Genomic DNA, 25,209 nt, shown 5'->3' with positions numbered 1-25,209 from the left:
TTATATGCCGAGCCTTTCGGCTTGTGTGATGATAAAACTTCTCAAATACACTTGTGATGTTAGGCTGTGTAAGGTGTTGACTTTTGTCAAAATCGCCTGTTCATTCTTTCATCGGATTATTTTAATTATCGATACTTATCGAAGACAAAGACATTCCCATACAAAACCTCTCTAAGAATACTGCTAGACACGTATAGTACCGTCGTGTGAAATTTCTTGAAAATCGGCCCAGCCGTTTCGAGTCTATAGGGAACAAATTCACACACGCACACACACACACACACACACGCACACACACACACACACACGCACACACAGAGAGTTCCTTTTCCTTTTATATAATAGTAGATAGATAGATAGATAGATAGATAGATATTCTAATCTTTTTTCTATAGGACACACGCGCACACACTCATATACTCATACATGAAGTTGAAGTTGTATAAACATATATATTGCGTATTAAGATAACATTTTTATTTAAGCAAAATTTATTAAATAACACGAAGCATTTTTAGCTTGATATCAATTATTATGTTGGTACAAAATTAAAGTCGTTTTTTGACGTATAATAATTTTTTTTCGATTTTCCGAAGCGTCCATTTTGTCCAATTGGTGTATGTAAGTTTCGTGTTTTTTTTTTTTTTAAACTTTTTCTAGATTTTCAGACCATTCGAAGTTAAACATGATACACAGCATAAACTACTATTTCAAACACGACAAACGATATCACTTCTTTTCCAAACTTAAGGTGACAGACGATACTTTTTTTTTCAGACATATTTTTTCACCAGATTTCCAAAATTATATCCTAAACTTAAGAATTGCAGTCTGACGGAAATATTATTTAAAACTTAAGACGAACGTAAATGGTCTTTCAAATTTTAGCCTATTTCAAACTTTAGTATGGCAGGCGATAAAATTATTTTTCAAACTTAAGCCTGACAGAACAACGAATTTTTTCTTTTCAAACTTAAGCATGGTCAACCAACAAAAACAATATTTCAAAGTTAAGCGTGAGAGACCAAAGAAAATCACATTTAAAAAAACTAACTTCAAAACGCTTGAGTCAGTTCAAGCCATTTTTTAAATACTTGTTTAGACTATTGTCACAAACGACACACCCATTTTCATAAAGCTTGACTGCGCAGTCTAAAATATAAATATTTATTTGAAACTAACTCAAGCGTAACAAATCGACCTACATAAAAGTATGATCTTAGGGCATTTTTTATTTGAATATATTTATTAGTAAGTACCATTTATAGTATGGCGTAGTTTGGAATATAGGTAAATAGGTAGGTACTGGCAACAATATTGTTATGATGACCTACATACTTAATAAAATATTTAATATATATAAAGAAAAGTTACTCGGATTCTTGAAGCTAGACCGCTGTACCATTTATTTTTTAACAAACTGGTATCTTATTCTGCCTCTATGGTAAATTATCAGTATGTTCTTTGCATGAAACAGAAAATTCCAATAGATTTCATCGATTACATATTCTATCGGACCAGATAATTCTTTCAGTAAAGAATTTCCAGAGACTCGCCGTATCTTTTCATTTGATAAGCAACAGAATACTTATCTAATAAAATCGCCCCGGTTCTTCAAATTCGATATTTCCAGTAGCGTTTCCTTTACTTTTAATTTTCGTCACAAGTGCAATTAAGAACTTGCATAAAAAACAGTTTGTCAAACTATTCCTTTAAAATCTTTTCTCCTTTTCTTAATGAATTATCATCGATCTCCGACTTAACTTTGTTGGTTTACCAATTATATTTTTTTCATTCCGATTTTAACACACTTACAGATGGTCATTTGGGAGAGGTTTTAGCTCGTGACTCCAGTAGCCTGAATTTCGGTTGGCTTTTACGGCAGACGTGCTTTAAAAAAAAAAATTCTTTTCATTTTTTTCCATCGATTTGTTATCGATAAACAACTAAACTTTCATGAAAATAATCGGCTAAATTTATTAATTAAACATTTTTAAGTAGGTGCTCGCATACACGTCCATAGTAAAACCAACCCCATACCTTTGCCTTTTTTTGTAAACATCAAAGGTTTACAATTTCTGTTGTCTTTCTCTCAGTTAAAATGCTCCGGAGAATATCAGACTTAGGTCGTCGTACTCGCAGAGTATAATCAGTGTGACGTGTAGTTGTCAGTCAAGTGAACATAGAATGATTCCAAAGGATGTGCCATTTCAATTTAAGAGATTGCACTTCCTAATTCGATTGGTGTCTGCAATCACCATCGACAAAGCTCAGAGACAAATTTTACAATTGCGTGGATTAAATCTACACACTGATTGCTCCTCGCATGGGCAATTATATGTTGCGTGACTTACAGTCGGTAAACCAGACAATCTCTACATCTTCACAGAACAAGGAACGTTAAAAACTATTGTGTATCCGTAAATATTGAGAAATTAAAAATATAAGAAAGTATTAAGCATATAAGAAACATGCATTTCCCCTCTTTTTTCCATTTAATCAAACTGAGCCATAGCAACGCGTAACCAGGTGCATATATATATGCATATGTATATATATATATATATATATATATATATATATATATATATATATATATATATATATATAATTGTGTGTGCGGCTACGTATCATAAATTATACATAATATTGTGAGAAATTCTACAATTATAAGCAACCCTCTCATTGGCTGATTTAGCCACCCACTGTCTTTGTTTAGACCAATCAAATTGGTCGATGTTTTTAACCGCCAGCGATGTGCTTGGCGGACCCTTTTGATTGCCTTTCAGGTAGTTCCAGACATGCAGTCGAACAAAAAGAGAAGGACAAAACTCAACTCTTTCTGGATATAAGGCAATTTGGACGCCTCTAACTTTTCGTCTCGTTGAGACTTTATTTTAAAGCCTAAATGATTAGGCTAAGTTATCATTACATATATGTCTCCCAGAGACTTTGTTAAGGTTTGAATTATCGACCTATCATAAATGACTTTTCCTTCGAATGAACATTGATTATGAACTTCGGTAATATCGACTCAAGTCGAGAATTAAATCCTTTCATCAGAAGGTATCATACTAACCCTCCTTCAAACGGCTGCAATCAATCCAATCTTTGAACAGTGCTGTACCCGTATACCAGTTCCTGATGAAGATAAAAGAACTATTACCCTTTGAAGTTGCTGCCAGCTTTAATCAGAGGCAAATCGGGCATTTACAAAGAAGAAAGAATAAAATTTGTATTGAATTTTTAACGTTATGCTTTGTTGTAATTGTTTTGTTAATTTTTTACCACTGTCTTTGGAGCAAAATACAGGTAAGATAAAATATCTTACAATATACTTGCAAATCTTACATCGTCGCATTCAGTGTAACCCCTACCAGATTATGGTAATAAATAATTAAATAAGTAAAAATCAGTGATATTCAATTTCTTAGAGTAATTAGAAATAAAATTAGTGCATAAGGTTAAAAAAAGAAATTTACTGTTTTTTATTTATTCTCACTGGTAGTTGCTTCAAAAACAACATTGAAACTAGGTTTAACAGCCAATCAGCTTTCTTTTTCTTTCTTGGTTTCTTTCTTCTTTTCTTTTTCTTTCTATTGTATTGAATGAGTTCAGAGATAGATAGATAGATAGATAGATAGATAGATAGATAGATAGAGATAGATAGATAGATAGATAGATAGAGAGAGAGAGAGAGAGAGAGAGAGAGGATAAAGATGTTGCACAGGCTTGTTTTTACTTACTGCTGTTTTGATATACGTACTCCCGAACAACGCCAGACAACAATACTAGTATTGGCGTATAGGTAGACACAAATTTCACAAACCAGTTACGTTTGCGTGGGATCCATAATAATAGTACCTTAAACACACCTAGAGAACGCAGTGGCAATAGAGAAAGAGAGAGAGAGAGAGAGAGAGAGAGAGAGAGAGGGGGGGAGAGAAGTAGATAGATAGATAGATAGATAGATAAAAAGAGTGAGAGAAAGAGATAATGGGGTAAGAGTGATAAACAATGCATTATGCACACAGACACATATATTACCGGTTTTCAAATTTACATGTTAAGAAACCTTTGATATTGTTACGAAAATCACAAACCATTTGAATAGAAAGCACAACTTTTCACCGACCAAGGAGTGTTTTTATAATGAAAGCATTTTTTGCATATTTATTATTTTTTCGCAAACGTCTTACATAGAAAATTATCCTATCGGATTTTCAAAGTCAAGCTTAAAAAATAATCTTTAAACTGACCAATTAAGCTTTTCTTCTGACTAAACGATTTTCATTTGTTATTCTTGTATACTGTTATTGGCAATATAATAACCCACGTCGTTACAATTTCTTACTTGGTACGACCCAGATGACTGTTAATAAGAAACATTCTTACATAATGATGATGATGATGATGATGATGAAGAAGAAGAAGAAGAAGAAGAAAAAGAAGAAGAAGAATGTAAGAGCACTAGGAACAGTCCCAGAGAACTTGGAAAGAAAAGACTAGGACAATCCGGAATCAAGTGGAAGACTTAGATTATGCTACAGACGGTAATTCTGAAAACAGCCGACATTTTCAGGAAAACCTTCGAATGCGGAAACTAATGGACATGAGTTACAAACGCCAACCGGTCACATAAAATTACAACAGAATTAAAAAAAAACAAAAAAACAAAAAAAAAAAAAACACGGGTTTGTATTACTGTACACATAGATTCGAAAATGTTGTCAAAAAACAAATATATAACAAATAAATATTATCAAAGACAAGATAAGTTACTTTTCTACCTAACTGGATATGTTTTGAATGTTTTTATTTAATGTAACATGTTTATTTAGATCGAAAAAAATATAGTGTTTACCGATGTATTGGAAAATTAAAAATGGCACCCGACTTTCTCTTTGACACGGTAAGTTTGGAAAAAGTAGTTAAAAATAAAAAATATACAAAATAATGTTAAAAACCCACCGAATATATGTCAGCCTATGTCGCGGTAACATATATTGAGCGAGTTTCCGTGGTAGGCAACCCATCTAGTGAAGGCGCCACGATAAAAAAATATCCTCGATAGTCCTGGCGAAGCATCACTTATTCAGCTACGGACAAAATTTGAATTACACTACGAACTCGTGTAGTAAGTTCAATCTCGGCTGCGGCCGTATTTTACGTTTTTTTTTTTTTTGTGGGAGATGAAGAAAGTCAAGATAACACCAATAATAGTAGGAGCACTAGGAACGATCCCCGAAAAACTTCGAAAAAACAAATTGGAGAAATTGAAATCAGGTGTGAAAGATTAGAAGATACAACGGGTAGAAATAATGAAAAACTGAAATCTTAAGGAAAATCATAGAATGCGGAAACAAATCCATATATACTGCGAACACTAACCAATACTTTGAATACTGCAATAGAAATAAAATAAAAACAGAATACGACTACAGGAAACTAAGGAAACTGAATTCACAAAATGTTAACTATACCCCTGTCCCTAAAAGAATGGTGGCGCCTACATCTAATGGCGCCACACCAAATACCCATGATGGGTCAAGAAGGACTGAGAAGGGAGAGCACTAACCAGACATCCACTGGAAAAATGGTAACAATAAAACAAACACAAAGAACACAAATATAATCACCAGAAAAAGAAATAACTCATATCTGAATAGCAATCATCTAAATAGAAATACGAGGGGCGTGCAATAAGTAATGCCCCTGACCCACTCAAGTTGTCTAATCCAGCTGAAATTTTGCATGTGTAAGGATTCATAGCTCTACGGGTTACGTGGCAAATTACAGCTCTGAACTAATTGTGGTTTCTGTTTTACAGGTGTTTGAACTGAATCAGGTGTGAAATGGGGCCTGTTGAATGTCGAGCAGTGATCCGGTTTTTGTATTTGAAAGGACGCACACCACAGAAGACTTTTGATGAAATGAAAGAAACTTATGGTGATAATGCTCCATCATATGACCTTGTAAAACGCTGGCATCGTGAATTCAAACATGGCCGAAAGTCTGTGGAAACAGCTCCCAGAACTGGTCGACCCCCTTCTGCCATTGATGAGGCATCTGTCCGTCAAGTCGAGGCTGCCATTTTGGAAGATTGGCGCATTACTATTCGCCAAATAGCCCAAGATGTCAAGATTAGTACAGGGTCTGTTGAAACTATCATTCATGACCATTTGCATATGCATACGGTGTCTGCCAGATGGATTCCCAAGTTGCTCACACCATTCAAGAAGCGAGAACGCGTCGAGTGCTCGAGGATGAATTTGGAGATGTGCCAAGAAAATGAGTCAAAGTTTTTTAAAATGAAACCTGGTCCATCACTATGATCCAGAGATCAAAGCTCAGTCAATGCAGTGGAAGCACTTGGACTCACCACCTACAAAGAAGGCAAGGTCATGCTCACAGTCTTCTGGGACCAGGACGGAGTAGTGATGACAGATTTCCTGGAAAAAGGGTACCACACTTACAGGAGCCTATTATGCTTGACTTTTGAGGAAATTAAGGGAAGCTATCAAAATCAAGAGGCGGGGCAAGATCAGCAAAGGTACCATCCTCCTGCAGGACAACGCTCCGGTCCACAACTCGCATGTCGCCATATCAGAAGCACGGGCGTGTGGTTATGAAATCCACCCCATCCTCTCTACTCCCCTGACCGTCCACCCTCTGACTTTCACCTCTTTCCAGCCATGAAGTTGTTTTTGAAAGGAAAACGTTTCCCAGATGATGCATCCTTGATTTCTGAAGTCACGTCGTGGTTGGAGGACGAACCCGGGGTGTTCTACAAAAACGGTCTCCAGAGCTGCATCAAACGATGGGAGAAATGCATAACTCTGGGTAGTTCCTATGTAGAGAAAGACTAATAACTGTGCAAAGTTTCGTTGCTCTACTGCTATGGGAAGTGGGTCAGGGGCATTACTTATTGCACACCCCTCGTAAAATAGTTATAAAAAAAGGTTGTAACTGTAGAACTCGCGCACTTTGTCCACTACAGAGTAAAATCCTAACCAAAAGCATTGCTTACCAAGCCACAATAATTTAATAAGAAGTATTACATAGATATAGCATTTTAAACCCAGACATTACGACCATTCAATAACTAAAATCTGCCGAACAAAAGCAACATTTTATATATATATATATATATATATATATATATATATATATATATATATATATATATATATATATATATTTACTTCAGATATCAATTAATTTATGGCATACTTAGTGACGAAATGGACTGTCGTTAACATCAAATTTCTGTATCAGCACAGAGTATAGACACTAGAGTTCGAAATATAACAAAATAGCAAAATTTACAGTTAAATTATAAAGTCTGATTGGCCAATTATATCTATTATAATGAATTAGTATGATTGGTCTATTATATCTTTTATGATAAAGTAGCATGGTTGATCTATTATATCTATTACTAGCATGGATACTCAGCGTTGCCAGGGTCGACATGAAGTTCGGTTTGGCCACACTTACTATACTAAGAATATTGAACAGTTTTTCATTCATCGTTACCCCAACAAAAATTTCAAAAATAAAAGAACGAATGAAAACACGAAAATGTACTCGACCCCCACCCCACCCGAAAAAAGGAAGTACGTGACAACCTATCCATCAGATATTTCGGCAGCAGAGATACGAAGAGAAGCAATTCTCCGAATTTTGGGCACTTTTTTATGACTATATTCCAGTTTAAGCGAATTTCTTTTATGCTACCTCAGTCTAGAAAGATTTGTTTTTACGGTTTGTTGCAACGAAAACAAACTGTAAATAATTCAGTTTCAAAAATACCAAAATAGAATTTGTGTTAACCGAATGTTTATGTTATAAAAATGATGAGTTATGACTTATGTTATAAAAATGATGAGTTATGACTTATGTTATGAAAATGATGAGCTATGACTTAGAGTTAAATTTTATTATGAATGATTAAAAAAAAATAGTAGTTACCATGTCAAAAAATTGTGAAGAAAAGAAACTGGTAAAACACTGTAAATGAAAGTTTTTTTTGTTTTAAATAAAGAATCGTAGTTGAATTGGATTGTTTGTTTATTCTAAAATAAAAATGCATTGGACCACAACGTTAATTGCGAAATCACAGAAATTATTTTATTTAAATTAATTTAAAAAATAATGCTTGAAAGTTTTTAGTTTTAATATCCGCCGAAAAAGAAAAAAAAAGAACAAAGTTGACGCCCAGGGGAAATAACTCAAATCAGTTTATAAAAAATCGATGTCGGTAAAATCAAATAAATTAAATATGTTATTAATATAAATCAAATTTAAATAATAAACTTAAATAGAAAATTTAAAACAATTATCTCACTATAAACAATAACTAATACACCGCTATTTAAGAGAATCGATGTTCCTTAATGCAATATGCAATTGAGATCACCTTCGTAATTGTATATTTTACAAGAATCATACTATATATAGGAATGAATGAAATAATAAAGTAATGGACCTTTTGTATATATTAACCAAATTGTGAACAAACAAACAAATAAACAAACAAACAGACAGGAATACGAATTTATATATATAGATAATAAAGTAGTATAGTTGGTCTATTATATCTATTATAATAAAGTAGTATTGCTGTCTGTTTGTTTGTTCACAATGTGATTAATATGAACAAAACTATACTGTTTCACAAATTAATTTTCATACTGAAAACGGTCTTTTGTACACTTGAATTCCAGCATGCGATATAATATATATATATATATATATATATATATATATATATGAAATGCGGAATATTCAGTGTAGCTTAATCGCCATATATATTTTTACACTCACTAACTAGCTCTACCTACGTATTGAGCACTTTTGAAGCAAATACTTAAAGTTTACGCATAAATCTATACTTTCGTACATTAATTTTATGTGAGTAAATTAAGTAGCTATACATACATATATATATATATATTATTAATTGAGAGGAGACTGACATATAATGATAACCTCATTTGCATATTACATTAAACAAAATCTATTTTAATAATTAACTCAATGTTATTTATACTTATTAGTAATAGAATTGTTTTAATTGTTTTGTTTAAAAATGTTATTTAATTGGGCTTTCTCAATTTATTTTTTAATTTAATTTATATTTAATTTGGTTTATTTTTGATTATTATTAGCCGACATCAGTTGGGTTGAAAAACGCTAAATGTAAGCTTTATCTATTTAAGCCATTAAAATCATTTCCCCGTTTGATTTTCATAAATGAAGATCGATGTGATTTATGCTTCCATAGATCCAACATGTGGGCGCACTTTCGGGATAATCGTGACAAGGTAGAATATTTGGTGCATTTTAAATAGTATGTGGCTAAACTCTCCACCCGGCAATATGCTTTTACCTGGCAACGCCGGGTATGTACTGCTAGTAAATGTTTCGATCAGTAAACACTGGGTATATATATATATATATATATATATATATATATATATATATATATATATATATATATATATATATATATACTAGCAGGCCGCCTGGAGTTGCTCGGTCGTAAAATACACTTAAATATGATATTCTATTTCATTGATTATTGTATTGTACCCAATAAATAGTAGTGATTTCAAAAGTAAAAAAAAAAATGGCCTGGCTGCTATTAGCTAAGATCGAAACTAACACACATGGCACTCTAGTCATAATCGTTACCGTTTGAGCTATCGTCAGATGGATAAGAAAACGGTAAAATTAACCGACTTTAGTGTATAAGTGTATATTAGCGAATGCGTAAAAGAGCACCTTAAGTCGACTTAGAATTGCCAAGTTCCAATTTTTAAAATTTTGACTCTTTAGCAACTATTTTAACAGGTCCAAATCCCCTATACATCAAGTTTCAAGTCTGCAGACCAAAATTGAAAGAGGAGTTTAGTAGAGACTATTCCTCAGACAGACATACAGACAGACAGACAAGCAGACAGACAGGCAGGCTATAAGCATATCTATGACTATTTATGTATGTATGTATATATATATATATATATATATATATACATTTCGATCGATATAAGCGTCTTCACCAAGAAAATATAGACAGTATGTTTATTTACACGTTATGCTGTTATTAAGCTGTATATGATCTTCTGTTCTTATTTAAGCTCGATATTTGGTTTATGTGTGAGTCCAGTGGAGTTGTGCTTTGGTGCCTACGTGTTAATTGTAGAAGGAATTCCACTGTTTGGAAGCGTTGAGATTTGGAAAAAAAATATAGAACGGGTCACAAACCAAATAAAATGCAGATTAGAAAATTAAAAATAAACACACACACACACACACACACACACACACACACACACACACATACATATATATAGTAATTGTTTCGTCTTTACTGACGTTAGCTATCCCCACCAACTTCATCATAGTTTTCAGGTTAATCGTCAGTGACATCCAAACCACGCCCGTGGGCCCGAAGGTGACTTTTTTTAGGCCAGCATTTTACTTGCACAGTCTGACACACATTAAGTTGTGTGTTGAAACTTATTTCACCTCTGCCTCCGTTTTTTTCTCCCTCTGCTTATGGCATGGGTTTTTTTTTTTTTTTTTGCGGTTAATGCAAGTCGCTTTAAAGAGGAGCACACGATTACAAGCCTCTCATTTCCAACTGTTCAATTCAATGGTGAAAACCGACACATTCCCTTTTCGAAGGTTTCTCTTGACTTCAGCATGATCGATTCTTTCCCCCGCAAAAATTTCAGATCCTTCCTCTAACTAGCCCTCTCCATTCGGGTCGACATTTTGCCAGAGTTTCCCAATTCTGAACAGATATCTTGAAAGCTTTAAGATCGTCTTTTATGTAATCCTTGAAGCGCGTCTTTAGTCGATGTTGAAGACGTTTCCCAGTCTTAAGCTCGCTGTAAAGCAACTGCTTGGGCGGCTTCACATCCTCCATCCGAACAACATGACCTACCCAGCGCAACCGGTTCCTTATCACCATTGCTTCGATGCTCAAACACGCAGCCCTCCCGAGAATATCTGTCAGGTAGCATAGCCTCTAGAGATGGCTCTCTGGATGCAGAGATACGCCTTCGCATCGAGAGGGCCAGCATGAAATTTGGAACACTAGAAAAGCGGATGTGGTGTGATCGTGCCATCTCTTTGTCAAAACCAAGATCAGTGTTTAGTCGACCGGTGTACTTTCCGTTTTATTTTACTCATTTGAATTTTGGACAACACAACGTCCGCACTTGAAGCAACTCGAGAGATTTCATCAGAAATGTCTCAAGCCAATTCTAAATGCGAAATTGTAGTCACTGACACCTAATACAAATATATATATATATATATATATATATATATATATATATATATATATATATATATATATATATATATATGAATATGTGTGTGCGTGTATATATTACAATGTACCGGCCGTTGTGTTCTCTAGTCTTCCTTTTATGCTTCTTCTTGTAGTAGTCTAGTAATTTCGAGCCGCATCAAGTAAAACCGGCCAAAACATTTATTATTACTAATGGAGGTTTTGTATCGTTCTGCGTGGAGCCGAAACTAAACTATTTCACATTGTAATGTTTTGTCATAAGACAACCCTCTTAGGTTTTATATCGTCCTTGTGGGCTGTGTAGTATATCATCGTTCGTTATGATATCAACGTCGTAATCATTACCTCCTTTTTTTTTTGATGGATAGTATACAATTGTTCTGTGGTCATGATACTATCTTCCCGGGCATTACCTCCTCTTTTGGGGATATTGTTTTAGATATTCTGTTGTTATTATACGATTTTCTTGGGCATTGTCCCGTCTTTGGCAGAATATTGTAGTGTCGATTCTGTTGTTATGATATCATTCTCCCAGGCCTTACCTACTACTGTGGAGATGAAGAAGTGTAATATATGTTCGTTTATACGATCTTCCCAGACTAGCAAAAATATGGTATGTGAGGAGGGATGTGTGTTTGCTAGTGTGAATAGTTAAGATTTTTTTCCTCTTATTTATTTATTTATTTATTGTGTCGAACAAGAGAATCAGTTGGTGGGAATATTGTTTCGACCTTCATACTATTTCAAGCAATTCTACTTTATAATATATACATGTATTAATAGACTTATTCACACACACACACACACACACACACACACACACACACACACACACACACACAAATGTGCCTGCGCACGTGTTCAATCCTAAATAAGAAATAATATTTTTTTTTATTTTTTAAAAATCTCTGCGAAAATAATTCACAGAATACTTTTATAACATAATTTTTTGTTGTCTATATTTGTTTTCCCTGTTGCGCCTAATACGATGTTACCCGGGAGTCTTCTTTAATTTTATGTATGTTAAGTTATTTTGTTTTTAATTATACCGTTCCTGGCTGTGTTGAACTAATGAATATAGGTATACTTACCTTAATCATATTGCTGCCTCATTCATTTGGCACTCGAGGTTGAGGACATACAAGTTAAGATTCCTATCTCGACAATCCCTCCAGCTGAAACTGGTTCTTTTCGGTGGCCTTTTATCTGTAGGGCGGAGGTATTCATTCTGGGTAGTCCTAGGAGGTCAACCCATCCCAGAATTTGTTTCCTCTCTTTGAGATGGAGTAAGTTTACTGCTTACTGCCTGCGCGCTGATCGAGGAATGTCGACGGAGCTGTCAAGACACTTTTTAAAAAGAGTGCTCCTTCTATAAGGATGCTGGCTTGACTCTCGCCACGTTCCGATCATATATCACATCTTGCTACGGTGTGAAGAAAATAAATATCCTCGGAGGTCGTATGGATGTTTGATAGAAGTCACAGGTGATTTCAATCTGGGGTCCGGACCATGAAACCGATGGCACACAGTTACATCCAACAACACTGGCGATTCTGCAGTTGAAATAAAACATACGAGGTGCTTTCAATAAGTTTCCAGACATTTTTCGTATAGGCACTTTTATTGATAATACACACATGAAACTCTAGTCCCCTTTGAAGTAATCTCCTCCGACTGCAATGCAATTGTTGTACCGTTCCAACAACTTCTGGAAGAGTCCTTTTGTGTGAGCGTGTCAATCACACTTGTCACAACCTCTTTTATTTCCTTAATTGTCTTATAACGATAGCCTCTAAGGTTTGCCTTGAGCTTAGGGAAGAACCAAAAGTCACAGAGAACAAGGTCTGAACTATAGGGAGGGTGAAGAACTGTCTTGATGCCCATCTTGGTCAAATAGTCTGTGACAATGATGAAGTTGTGGTCTGGTGCATTGTCCTGGTGGAAATGCCACTGACCTGATTTGAAGATTCCGACGAAATTTCTTCTAACTCCATGAAAACCTCCACATAATATTCTTTGACTTGCTCTCGAGTGGGAACCCAGTGCATATAGATCATGCCCGTGTTGCAAAAAAAAAAAAAAAAAAAAAAAAAAAAAATAGGGATCATCATAAGCTTTAGCTGCTCATTTGAACCTGAAATCATAAAAATTAGTCAATCTCCTAAGATGTATAACAAAAATACACTGAATTGTCAAGAGTCTATGACAATTTTAAATGTCTGTATAAGAAAAGTTTGGAAACTTATTTCAGACACCTCGTATGTATGAGTATATATTCATTTGTATGTATGTGCATGCATTCATTTGTATGTATGTGTATGTATTCATGTGTATGTATGTGTATGCGCATTTATTTGTATGTGTCTATATATATGTATTTGTACATGTGTGTATTATGGGAGTGTATATAAGCGGATATTAATAGAGACGTTGAAATAAACGAAATGTACAAAAGTAATGTCCGTTATGTTTTATTCCGCCCAAATGAATCAGAGCGTATTGCTAATTGCACTGTTATGATAACTGAACTCATGCATTTATCACCCGAAAGTTTCATGTCTCTGTTGCAGAAATTGGCGGTGTGAGACTCCAAGAAAGAAACTTCTGTTATGGACATGCGTCAGAAGCAGATATGCGTCACTGAATTCCTGACAAAGGTGCATTGAGAATAGTGGTGACTATGTAGAAAAATAAATTTTGGCGCACAAGAGGTCGCTCGTTTTAATGGTATCACGTCTGTTTTCGTAGCTCTTCAACTTTTTGATTTAAAAAATAGGAGGCATTACTTTTAGGATGACCTTCATATGCATGTGTTGAGTGAATGTAATTTTACAAGTAGGCGTGAATTGCTCTTAACAAGTGGTTGGAATATTAGATTTTAACAGTAGTTATAGCCAGTTTTAAAATTTCTTACTGAGTAATAAATTTGTATAAAGAGTTTCCTGTAGTCAGATGATAAAAACTAATATGATTGTTATACGTATTAATTGCCACGAAAAAAGTAATTAAATATTTTGTCAAAATAGTATCGGGCCCCTCCTTTAATTTATATTTTAAACGTTAGAAAAGACTCTGTACACTCGTATATGAAACCAGTTGAGACTAGTGGCCTGATGATGCTGATTTTTGAAAGAAATCACAGCTGAAACATGTATGCACATATGTAGCCAATAATGTTTACATAAAAAGAAAACACACACAATAATACAACTTGTTATTGAGATATATTTTATTTGATTAACATTTGATTAATTTTATTTGATTAACATCTAGGAAACCACAGAAATGCAATCATTTTATATACATATAAATGTACACACACACACACACACACACACACACACACACACACACACACACACACACACACACACACACACACACACACATATATAAGAGAAAATTAAATTAAAGCTGTAAGTTGAACATTACAATCAAATTTTACAAAGTCCTTATTCTTTTAAAGAATGCTATTCTTGATATTCTTCTAATCAGAGGACAGAAAGGAATCAGCAAATTATATTTGTAGCAATACTAGAATTTGCTGGTTACGGCATTAACTGAAACCGCAATTTATAAGTCATAAATTGCAAGGATGTACGCGTCCTTTAAAAACAACGAGTGGCAAAAACGTAGATGTAAAAAATAATAAAAACAAACCGGGCACACACACACACACACACACACACACACACACACACACACACACACACACACACACACACACACATATATATATCAGTGGGTGCGGCTTGATTATGCAACACCTAACTTTTCTATATAACTCCTCAAACATATATTGAATCTTGAAAGTTTTCTTAGTAAAGCATTATTTTTATGCAGACTATCATGTACTTATGCATTAAACCCTAAATATTTTGATTAAATTTTTTTTTTATACGATAATAATTTTTTTGTACAATATTTAGTGTCAGGTTAGATTATGCAAAAGGTAAAAAAAATGATTATTTTTCTGCTTCAAATGCTTTCATTTAACAAATACAAAATCAAAACAAACAGAACACATAATAAACTACAAAATAAAACAAAGAAAAACAGCTGCAATGTTATTCACTTCATCTTATGAGTCAACATAGCCTTCTCCATTATTGAGGATTTTTAAGAAGACGCTTGTCGACAACAGAAGTAAGTTTTTGAACCTCACACGACTTAATTGATCTACAGGCTTCCACTATTGCATTCCAGATAGCATCCAATGTGTTAAATTTCGCCCCATCAGCATAAAGTCTCCACTTAATGATGACCCACAAATTTTCGATTGGGTTTAATACGGGGCTGTTGGGAGGCCAAACCATCAATCTGCCTTCTGTGAAACCATGATCCCTTAACCAACTCTATGTGGAACGGGACTTGTGCGCAGGTGCATTATCCTGCTGAAGTGCAAAGGGGTTTCTCTCCATAAAAGTTTGATTTTTCAGCCAGGGATGAAGAAGTCCGTAAGAAGATTAAGACTGTATTCGTAGGATAGGATCCTCCAGAGAGTATCTATCGTGTTTATATAATAGTGCTCAATAATTAAGCTTCGCTAGACCGGCATGACATTGAAAATATCGGAAAAGTAGCTGCAATTGTGTGTTGCGATTTTGTCGGATTTATGTAACCTTGCCCATATTCTTTTTATCTTCATTTAAAGTTAATGAGTTCTTATTCTTCTGATGAGTTAGGGCGGAAGATATTTTTAAAAATTGACACAATAAGTATATGAATGGTTCTGCGCTACGAAACAGGTGCTGTAAAGAACTGGACATTTTAACATGATGAAAGAAATAAACGATAAGATGGACAAATTCTTGGAATTTGCAATATAGACTTTTTGTTATTTATATGCTCTGTAGTTACATCGAGCTTCATAAATTAAAGGATTGGCATAAATAAAAGATGAAATATAATTGAATAAGCATATTTTCCCATAAACACACACACACACACACGCGCGCGCGAGCACACACACACACACATACACACATATATCCCGTTGTAATGCAGACGAGAGCGAGTACTTCGTCTAGTTAAAATATATGATTTCAGATGATGGTTTTAAAGGCAAACATTGAAAGATTGGCACAGCATGTTTTCTTCAACATTTCTATGACTTGACCTTATGGCGGGTAAAAATACATTTTGTAAAGATATAAAAAAATGGGAAAAAATTTCTAGAACATTTACACCGATCCGATGCTAATGTGAAAATATGAATGAATATTTGATAGATTCATCTGGAAACAGCTGTTCGGGAACGAAAGACGCATGGACGTTTAAGCAAAAGAAAACACTGTAACTCATTCGCGGTTGGCTTTCATTTTTATTTTCATTCATTTATTACTAATCAAATACTAATTTTTTTTTTAGTTCTTTCTTGACTTAAGATTTGATCAATGAAAATATATATTCGGATGTATTTTTTTTTCGTTCTTTATTGTAAAGTGTGATGTACAAACAAAAAAAAAAAAAAAAGAAGGCAGGCGCATGCGTGGTGGCAAGATTGTGATCCGCTTCCGTTTTATTCAGTTTATTTCCCATCTTGACTTACATAATTTATATAAACTAGGTTTATTTATCTGTCTCCTCCTCCTCCTTTGTAGGGAGGTTAGACATGTCGTTAATTTATGGTAAAGAATTCAGCCTCTCCCCTCAAACAGGAGACACTATGAGAAGGTGGTGCAAATTCTGCCGCTGTCGGTCTCGTCGGTATTCCTTGGAAGGCGGAGATACGCTCAAGCGATCGATGGTGATCCCCCCCCCCCGAAGGATAAGGTAATACGTAGAAGGACGACCTTGTGGTAGCTAAGTGGTTAACGATATAGACTGGGTTTACCAAGTTCGAATCTAAGTCATTCCATACGAACATTTTCATCAAGCTCACATTTGACCTTGTGTTTTACATCCTTGAAATGAAATAACCCTAATTCATTTCGGTCCAAAGACCTAGCCAGCTGAGCAAGTAGTTTTTTTTTTGGCAGCTACTCGCGTCTCCACCTATACTTGATGGTACTAGGGGCGTGTAAAAGTCCGTTGGTGCCCGGAACCAACCTCGTGAGCGTATAAGAAATAATATGAGAAAAGGAAGAATATGATTGGATGCCTGGGTTTACTGCTTCATTTCTCCCCCTTCTCTGCCCGTCACTGATCCAAGGTCGAGTTTAAATTGGAGAGTCTAGCTGCCCCTATAGTGCACACTCTGAACGCGTATTAAAATTGCAATGTTCAAACTCGTCGGCATTCTCCCGGTGAGGGTATCCCAGACTATAAGCAATAAAACCATCTATCCTTCTCGAAAGGAGGAGGCAAAGCTTGGAATTATGTGATTTTTGTGATTTCAGTCCGAAGACCGTGGCTGGCCTCTCGAGTGTAGAACTTTTGTTTTTACTATTTGATCACTGTTTATCAAGGTCAAAAGCCACTCGAGGATAAAGGTTAATGAGGTCAATTAATGAGCCGAGAGATGAGGAACACTATGGAGGTACTAACGTCGATCAACTGCGTTTGATAATTTATGGTGCGGTTTACTACAATACTTTGTTGACATTAAATTTGAAAACGACCAAAGTGGCAAGCAACAGTGAAGCAGTTCCGTGGTAATGTGTTTGTTCCACAGGTGGTAAGCTCTTGCAAAGAAATTTTGTCTATAAATATTTTGCTTAAGGCTACACACATGGATGGGGGGGGCATACTAGTCATTGTGGTAGAGATACGAGTTCTTGCTGTAAAATGTTTTGCAAGGAGGAACTAGAGATTGAAGCTCAGTCGAGCAACTTATACGCTTTGAATTGGATAAATCTTAGTCACAATTTTTTAGAACGAAGTGACATTTTTTCATATTCCAGAAACAATATAATATATATAACTTTGTTGAATACGTACTGCGTGGGTTTGTGAACCTATATACCTTATTTTCTATGTGAGAAAATATGTATCGATGCAAAAAAGTACTTCTTTCGGTGTGAACGAATTCCTTTCTTTTTATCAAGCAATTTTTCTTCTATTCTTTTAATGCTCACTATTCTTGTTTCTACAGCGTTTATATTTTTGTATGTTTCTATTATTTCACCTATCCTTCATCCTCCTTCTCTCCCGTTTCTTTCTTATTTCTTCTTTTCATTTTGCATTTTTCTCTGGCTTTCTTTACACGTACAATGTTTCGTAGGTCTCCACCTTTTTCTCCGATTTGCAATATTTCTCGTCTTCTCTCTTTCTTCATCTCGAAATCTCACAACTTTAACGCGTTTATTTACTTTCTACCGTCCGCTCTTTTTTTTTTTCATTCATTTCATAGATTTTTAAACTCAATTCTACTTCCACTTTCACTTTCATATTTCAATTATTTTTGCTCTTTCTTTCGTTCTATTATTCGTTCCTTGTTTTCTTTTTTCTTATTGTTCATTCAATCTTTGTTTCTTTCACATTATTGGCCGGTCTATTTTCGTTCCTTATCCAGTTTTAGTCGCGTGCAAGAGACTCTATAAGTCACTCCGTCGGTCGGTCGGCCTGTCGGTCTGTCCGTAACACTTTTGTACTTGGCCGTTTTGGTTAAGATCAAAGGTCTGTTGTTAATAGATGCTGTTCTTAGCTTTTAAAGCTTTTCTTTGCCTTTTGGCCAAGATCAAAGTGCAGTATCTGTTCTTACTACATGCTGTACTTATGTTTGTAACTTTGTGATATAAAGTGGGGGATCACTTTTCTGTATTAATTTAATGTAAAATGATCACCCACTTTACAACCAATCAGTCTCAAAGCCATTCAAGTCATTCTCCAGATCATTCAAGTTGTTTTTGAAGGATTCCAGTTATTTTTTAAGCATTCAAGTCATTCTTAAGGTCATTCAATTCATCCTTAAGTTCATTAAAGTCATTCTAAGTCATTTACTTTTTATTTATTTAAGTCATTTCAGCCCATTTTTCGGTCATTTTAGTTTAGCTTTAAGAATTTCATGTCAATCCTACATTCACGCATTCATTCATTACACGAGAGCACGCGACTAATGGCTATCAGCCTTGTTTTTTCTTGCTTGCATTTTATCGTCGAATGGACAATAAACTAATTTCATTCTATCGCCCGTTCTTTCTATCATTATAGCGTCCTACCTTTCCTCCTTTCGTTCTTTTTTAATGGTAATCGCTCGAGACAAAGCATGAAGCCACTTGATGTAAGGAGCTAATATGAATGAAAGCTAATTATTGCAAAGACAGGAAATGCCTATTAACCTTAGTCTTGAAATGACCCAGGCTGTAGGTAAAAGGGAAACAGGGAACAGGAAGAGAGTTCCACAACCTATCAGTCCTAGAAAAGAATCTACTACAATAGGAAACTGTATTACTATTGCCCAATCTATTCTATCGTTTGTTCTTTCTTTCGTCCGTGTTTATTTTTTTTTACTTTATCGCCCATTCATTCTTTCCTTCATTTGTTCTATTGTTTCATTTGTTTTCGTCCTTTTTTCTTCCATTATTTCGCTCTATTTTTCGTTCTTTCTTTCATCTGTTCTCTGTATTGTTCGATTTTTCTTTCTTTCATTCTTCGTTGTGTTATTTGACTTTTCTTTCTTTCATTCGTCCTTTAGTTTTTCTTTCGTTCTTTTAATGCTCTTTCTTTCTTTCTTTCTCTATTTTCTCTTTTTCTTTCATATTTACTGTGCGCGCCCATCCCCATTGAGAAGGGCACACTTAACATGTTTTCTCTACGTAGAGTGTCGCTATAAACAGAGATAGAACATCTCCGTCTGCAATTCGCTTGGTTTACTTTCTGGGATCATCTCTGACCCTTAGGTGTCACTCAAACTTTTGCATTCAAACAACGGATTTCGTTATTGCTATTCGTCCGGAACTACATGTTAAAAAAGTACGGTATAATAGTGAAAAAAAAACAAAAAAAAAACATGGTACAATAATAACAAATAAAAATTTGCTAGTCGGAATAAATGATAATTTAGTTCAATTTTTTTTAAAACTCACAAGATAACTTTATATGTTAGATTATTTCCTGTTCATTTTGATAATTGAAAATAACATCAGTATTGGAAATTCACAGTTAGAGCGCCGGAAAGTTACTGTTAGGTATATTCTGGCACCAAGGCTGGGGAGAAACGTTAGCAATATTAGATTGATTAATTACAATTAGCTTGAACTAATTATCAAAATAATTTATTACGCGAAAGAGAAGTCAACGTACTCTTGATTGGCAAATGAGGGAAAATATTGTTCTTGGTTTTATCGTTTGAAACTGGCGATTCGAGGTGTCAGTGTTGCTTAAAACAGATTTAACGACGGCAAAATTTTCCACCTATACACTCTGCACAACATAGATTCAATTATTAAATTAAAATACTATAGAAATCAGCTTATCCTGCCTTGATTTAGTTCAAAATAGACTTCGTAGCATAGTAGAGGACACCCTTTTCTCTTCCCTGCAACCTCTTTCTTACAGAAGAGATGCTGCGAGTCTGTCTCTGCTTTATCGTTATTTTCATGGCAAGTGCTCGTCTGAGCTCCAATCTATGGCCCCCTACCTCGCCAAACTTTCACGAGAAACACTCGTCTAGCTGAAAACACTATCAATAATGTTCCCCACTCTTTATCTGTGTCTAAACCTAAACGTAGATTCCATGAACAAAGTTTCTTTCTTAGAACTGCACGTCTGTGGAACGGTCTTCCGTTTGCCTGCTTTCCAGCTGACTACAATGTGGTTGTCTTCAAGTCCAACGTAAACAAGTTCTTGACGAGCCGTTCCACTTTAGTCAACAAATTTACCGAATTTTCATTACTAACGATTAATATATTGTCCAATTGACTACTGTACACTCTTTAACCCTTATCCTCGAGTTGCCTCTGGGCCTTTATAAGTGGTGATGCCTAAAAATGGTGATTAAAAATATGTTTTCTTTTTACTATTTGTTTTCACCGCAAACAAGGAGCACTATCACTTGGATGTAAGTAGCTACCATTTAAGACCAAATCTACAGGAACTTGAGCAGCGAGATGTCTGTTCACATTACACTTAAATATCTGAAAGTCAGTACTATCAGGGAAACAGGGAACCGGGAGGGGATTCCAAAGTCAAGCAGTTCGAAGGAAGAAACTATTGGAGTAGAATTCTTTCCAGCATCTAGGGCTTTTAACAGCATATGGGCGGGACTTTGCTGCTTGTGGAGTCCGTTGGGGGTATTTACGCCAGATGAATTACGAGTGCTTCAAATTTGTCAGAGCTCATTTCATTAAAATACCTGTAAAACAGTCACAGGAGTGCAACGTTTCGGTGATGGGACAGGGCTTGAAGTTTGGTTGATAATGCGGAACTCATGAGGCTGGAGACGTTTTTGGGTCTTGTCTAAGAGCGAGAACAAGCGGCAAATGCACAATCCCAGATGTGGCAACAATACTCCATCCCTGAGTGAATAGTTGCGTTGTAGATGTATAGAATACTCTCAGGTGTGAGTAATTTTCTAACATGCTAGAGAGAACCCACCTTCTTTGCAGCAGCCTTGGCAATGTCATCAACTCATGTTGCATATGATTGCTAGGTCGAAGAGTATGAATGAAGAGCTTTCAGATAGCGTATGATTAATTGTATCAATCAGTGGTTCTTGTAATTGTTAAATAAAAGCAGCTTAATCTTGGCAGCAAAACTGGAAAGAAGTTTTATATATATATATATATATATATATATATATATATATATATATATATATATATATATATATATATATATATATATAAGGAAGTGTCTGTCTGCATGCTTGTGTGTCCGTCAAGTTGAGGCTGCCATTTTGGAAGATCGGCGCATTACTATTCGCCAAATAGCCCAAGATGTCAAGATTAGTATAGGGTCTGTTGAAACTATCATTCATGACCATTTTCATATGCATACACTGTCTGCCAGATGGATTCCCAGGTTGCTCACACCATTCCAGAAGCGAGAACGCGTCGAGTGCTCGAGGATGAATTTGGAGATGTGCCAAGAAAATGAGTCAAAGTTTTAAAAAATGAAATCTGGTCGATTACTATGATCCAAAGACCAAAGCCCAGTCAATGCAGTGGAAGCACTTGAACTCCCCACCTCCAAAGAAGGTAAGGGTGCAGCACTCGGCTGGCAAGGTAATGTTCACAGTCTTCTTGGACCAGGACGGAGTAGTGATGGCAGATTTCCTGGCAAAGGGTACCACACTTACAGGAGCCCATCATGCTTCACTTTTGAAGAAATTAAGGGAAGCTTTCAAAATCAAGAGGCGGGGCAAGATCAGCAAAGGTACCCTCCTCCTGCAGGACAACGCTCCGGTCCACAACTTGCATGTCGCCATACCAGAAGCACGGGCGTGTGATTATGAAATCCTCCCTCATCCTCCCTACTCTCCTGACCTTGCACCCTCTGACTTTCACCTCTTCCCAGCCATGAAGTTGCTTTTGAAAGGAAAACGTTTCCCAGATGATGCAGCCTTGATTTCTGAAATCACGTCGTGGTTGAAGGACCAACCTGGGGTGTTCTACAAAAACGGTCTCCAGAGCTGCATCAAACGGTGGGAGAAATGCATAACTCTGGGTGGTTCCTATGTAGAGAAAGACTAATAACTGTACCAAGTTTTGTTGCTCTACTGCTATGGGAAGTGGGTCAGTGGCATTACTTATTGCACGCCTCTCGTATGTATTAAAATGAAAGAATGGAAGCCTTAAAATTCAGTGTTTTTTATAGCAGGCTCATAGGCTTTATCAAGAGAAAAAAATAGAAAAAGAAACAAAAAATAAAAAAAACGGGAAAATTTATTTTGTGTGTGTGTGTGTGTATATATATATATATATATATATATATATATATATATATATATATATATATATATATATATATATATATTAGCTAAAGTACACGTCGTTGACTGGGTTCAAAAACAGCCTACAGAAAATCGACTCTGATTTATGAAAGTATGATAGGTTATGAAAAGGAAGGGTTGTAAAGAGATAGCTTCAAATTTGGGGGTATCAAAACCAAAGCAAAATATGATGAAAGTAAAAATAAAATAGATAAACCCCATAATTTATTATGCCATACCTATTCACACTGAAACGCTTATCACAATATTCTGTGGATCTATATTAAAAAAACCTTGTTAAACTTTGTGACATATTTCCATTCTATAGAGGTCAGGCGCGAACGAGCACCCCATAATTTTATTATACCATATTTCTTCACACTGAAACATAATTATCAAAGTATACTTACGCAAATAGATATGAAAAGTCTTTATTAAAGTTTGTGCCTATTTCCATTCTATTGAGGCCAGGCGCGAACGCAGACCACACAATTTTATTATACCATCCCTATTTAAGTTAAAACATACTTATCTAAGTATTCTTATGTATATTTATATCAAAACCACTTGTAAACGTTTTTTTTAAATTTTTAAATTTTTTATTTCCATACTTTGTGGATTAGGCTAGAATACAGACCCAACAATTTTAATAAACCACTGTTCTGCCAGATCAAAAATAGGCATTCCTGTGTCTCGATACATCTTCTATCATTATATGTAATTAGTTTTTTAAAATAGTCAACCATATAAGAGCCTATTCGTGACCACACACACACACACACACACACACACACACACACACACACACACACACACAGAGCTTTATATTATATTATATTTTATATATATATATATAGACCATAGACTTGTAGGAATATAAATTGAAATCAATGTAGAGAGGAAAGACATACAAATACTTAGCATATATATATATATATATATATATATATATATATATATATATATATATATATACAACTGAAAAAAGTATTTAAAAAGCATATATATCTATATCTATCTATCTATATATATATATATATATATATATATATATATATATATATATATATATATGTACTCAAAATATATTACACAATATATATACATGCCATTTTTTCTCTATTTATAAAGGCCGCACTTGAGCTGAGCGACACGTTTAGCTTTATGTCTTTAATTTTTTCCATTTATATTATACTAGCGAGGGGTACCCGGCGTTGCCCGGGTGTTTGTAGGTGCGTGTGGTGTTAAATAAAAAAGAAACCGGGGGGGGGGTAGGATCGAAGCCGAAGCCTTGAGGCGAAGTTTGAAAATAAAATCGGCCAGCCAGAATGAAGCATTGTTATAAGCGAATAAGTGAAAGATGTTTGAAAGTCGTCGAGCGTTACGACGACGATGATGACGATGTAAGCATTGTTATAAGCGAAGTAAGAAAAGAAAGCAACGTTTTAATTAAGCGGGGGGGGGGAATCAAAACATCGAAAAAACACAAAAAAACTAACGTAAGGCAAACGAACGATGAAAACAGAAAAACGAACACGTGAAAAATGGCTTAAATAAGACTGTTTCGATATTACAATTTAAAAAATCGGTGGGTACTCGGGTGTTTTGGGGTGTCGCTAAGAATAAGCGAAGTAAAAAAAAAAACAGGAAAACGAACGTTACGTGAAAAATGGCTTAAATAATACAGGATTCAATATTTAAATTTAAAAAATCGAAAAAAAAACCATCCCACACCACGATTCGAACCCAAAACGTTTAGATAATGAACCAAGGCCTTAACTACCTGAGCTAAAGCGACGTATATGAAATTTGTTCGGTTTTTCAACTATTTAAAGTAAATCAGGTCACGACATCATGACGTCATCTGACGCATGCGCTGTTGACCCCCCCCTGTCGAAAATTGTCGATTTCGGGGTGAAAAAGTTAACGTTTCTCTCTCTCTCTCTCTGTTTGCGTCTCTCTCTCTCTCTCTCTCTCACTTCGTCTTCCTTACTCTAAAGAATGTTACTAAAAAAGAAAATGGCCTCTGGCTGTTTTTTCTTTGTAAAAACTTCGATTGTTAATA

General features: G+C 35.1%; 1 protein-coding gene and 1 pseudogene across 50 annotated transcripts in view; both read left to right on the top strand.

The window, feature by feature from the left end:
- LOC145293800 (putative NADPH-dependent quinone oxidoreductase VAT1L) overlaps window positions 1–25,209 on the top strand; it is a 324,545-nt gene that overhangs the window by 32,684 nt on the left and 266,652 nt on the right. The gene's annotated exons all lie outside the window — the stretch shown is intronic.
- LOC145243465 (U2 spliceosomal RNA) lies at window positions 18,925–19,061 on the top strand (annotated as a pseudogene).

Source organism: Euprymna scolopes, chromosome 2 (assembly GCF_053919585.1).
Source record: "Euprymna scolopes isolate OS-2025 chromosome 2, ASM5391958v1, whole genome shotgun sequence".
Lineage (NCBI taxonomy): Eukaryota > Metazoa > Mollusca > Cephalopoda > Sepiida > Sepiolidae > Euprymna > Euprymna scolopes.
The sequence above is the reverse complement of the archived record's forward strand: the minus strand, read 5'-3'. Positions and strand labels throughout refer to the sequence as shown.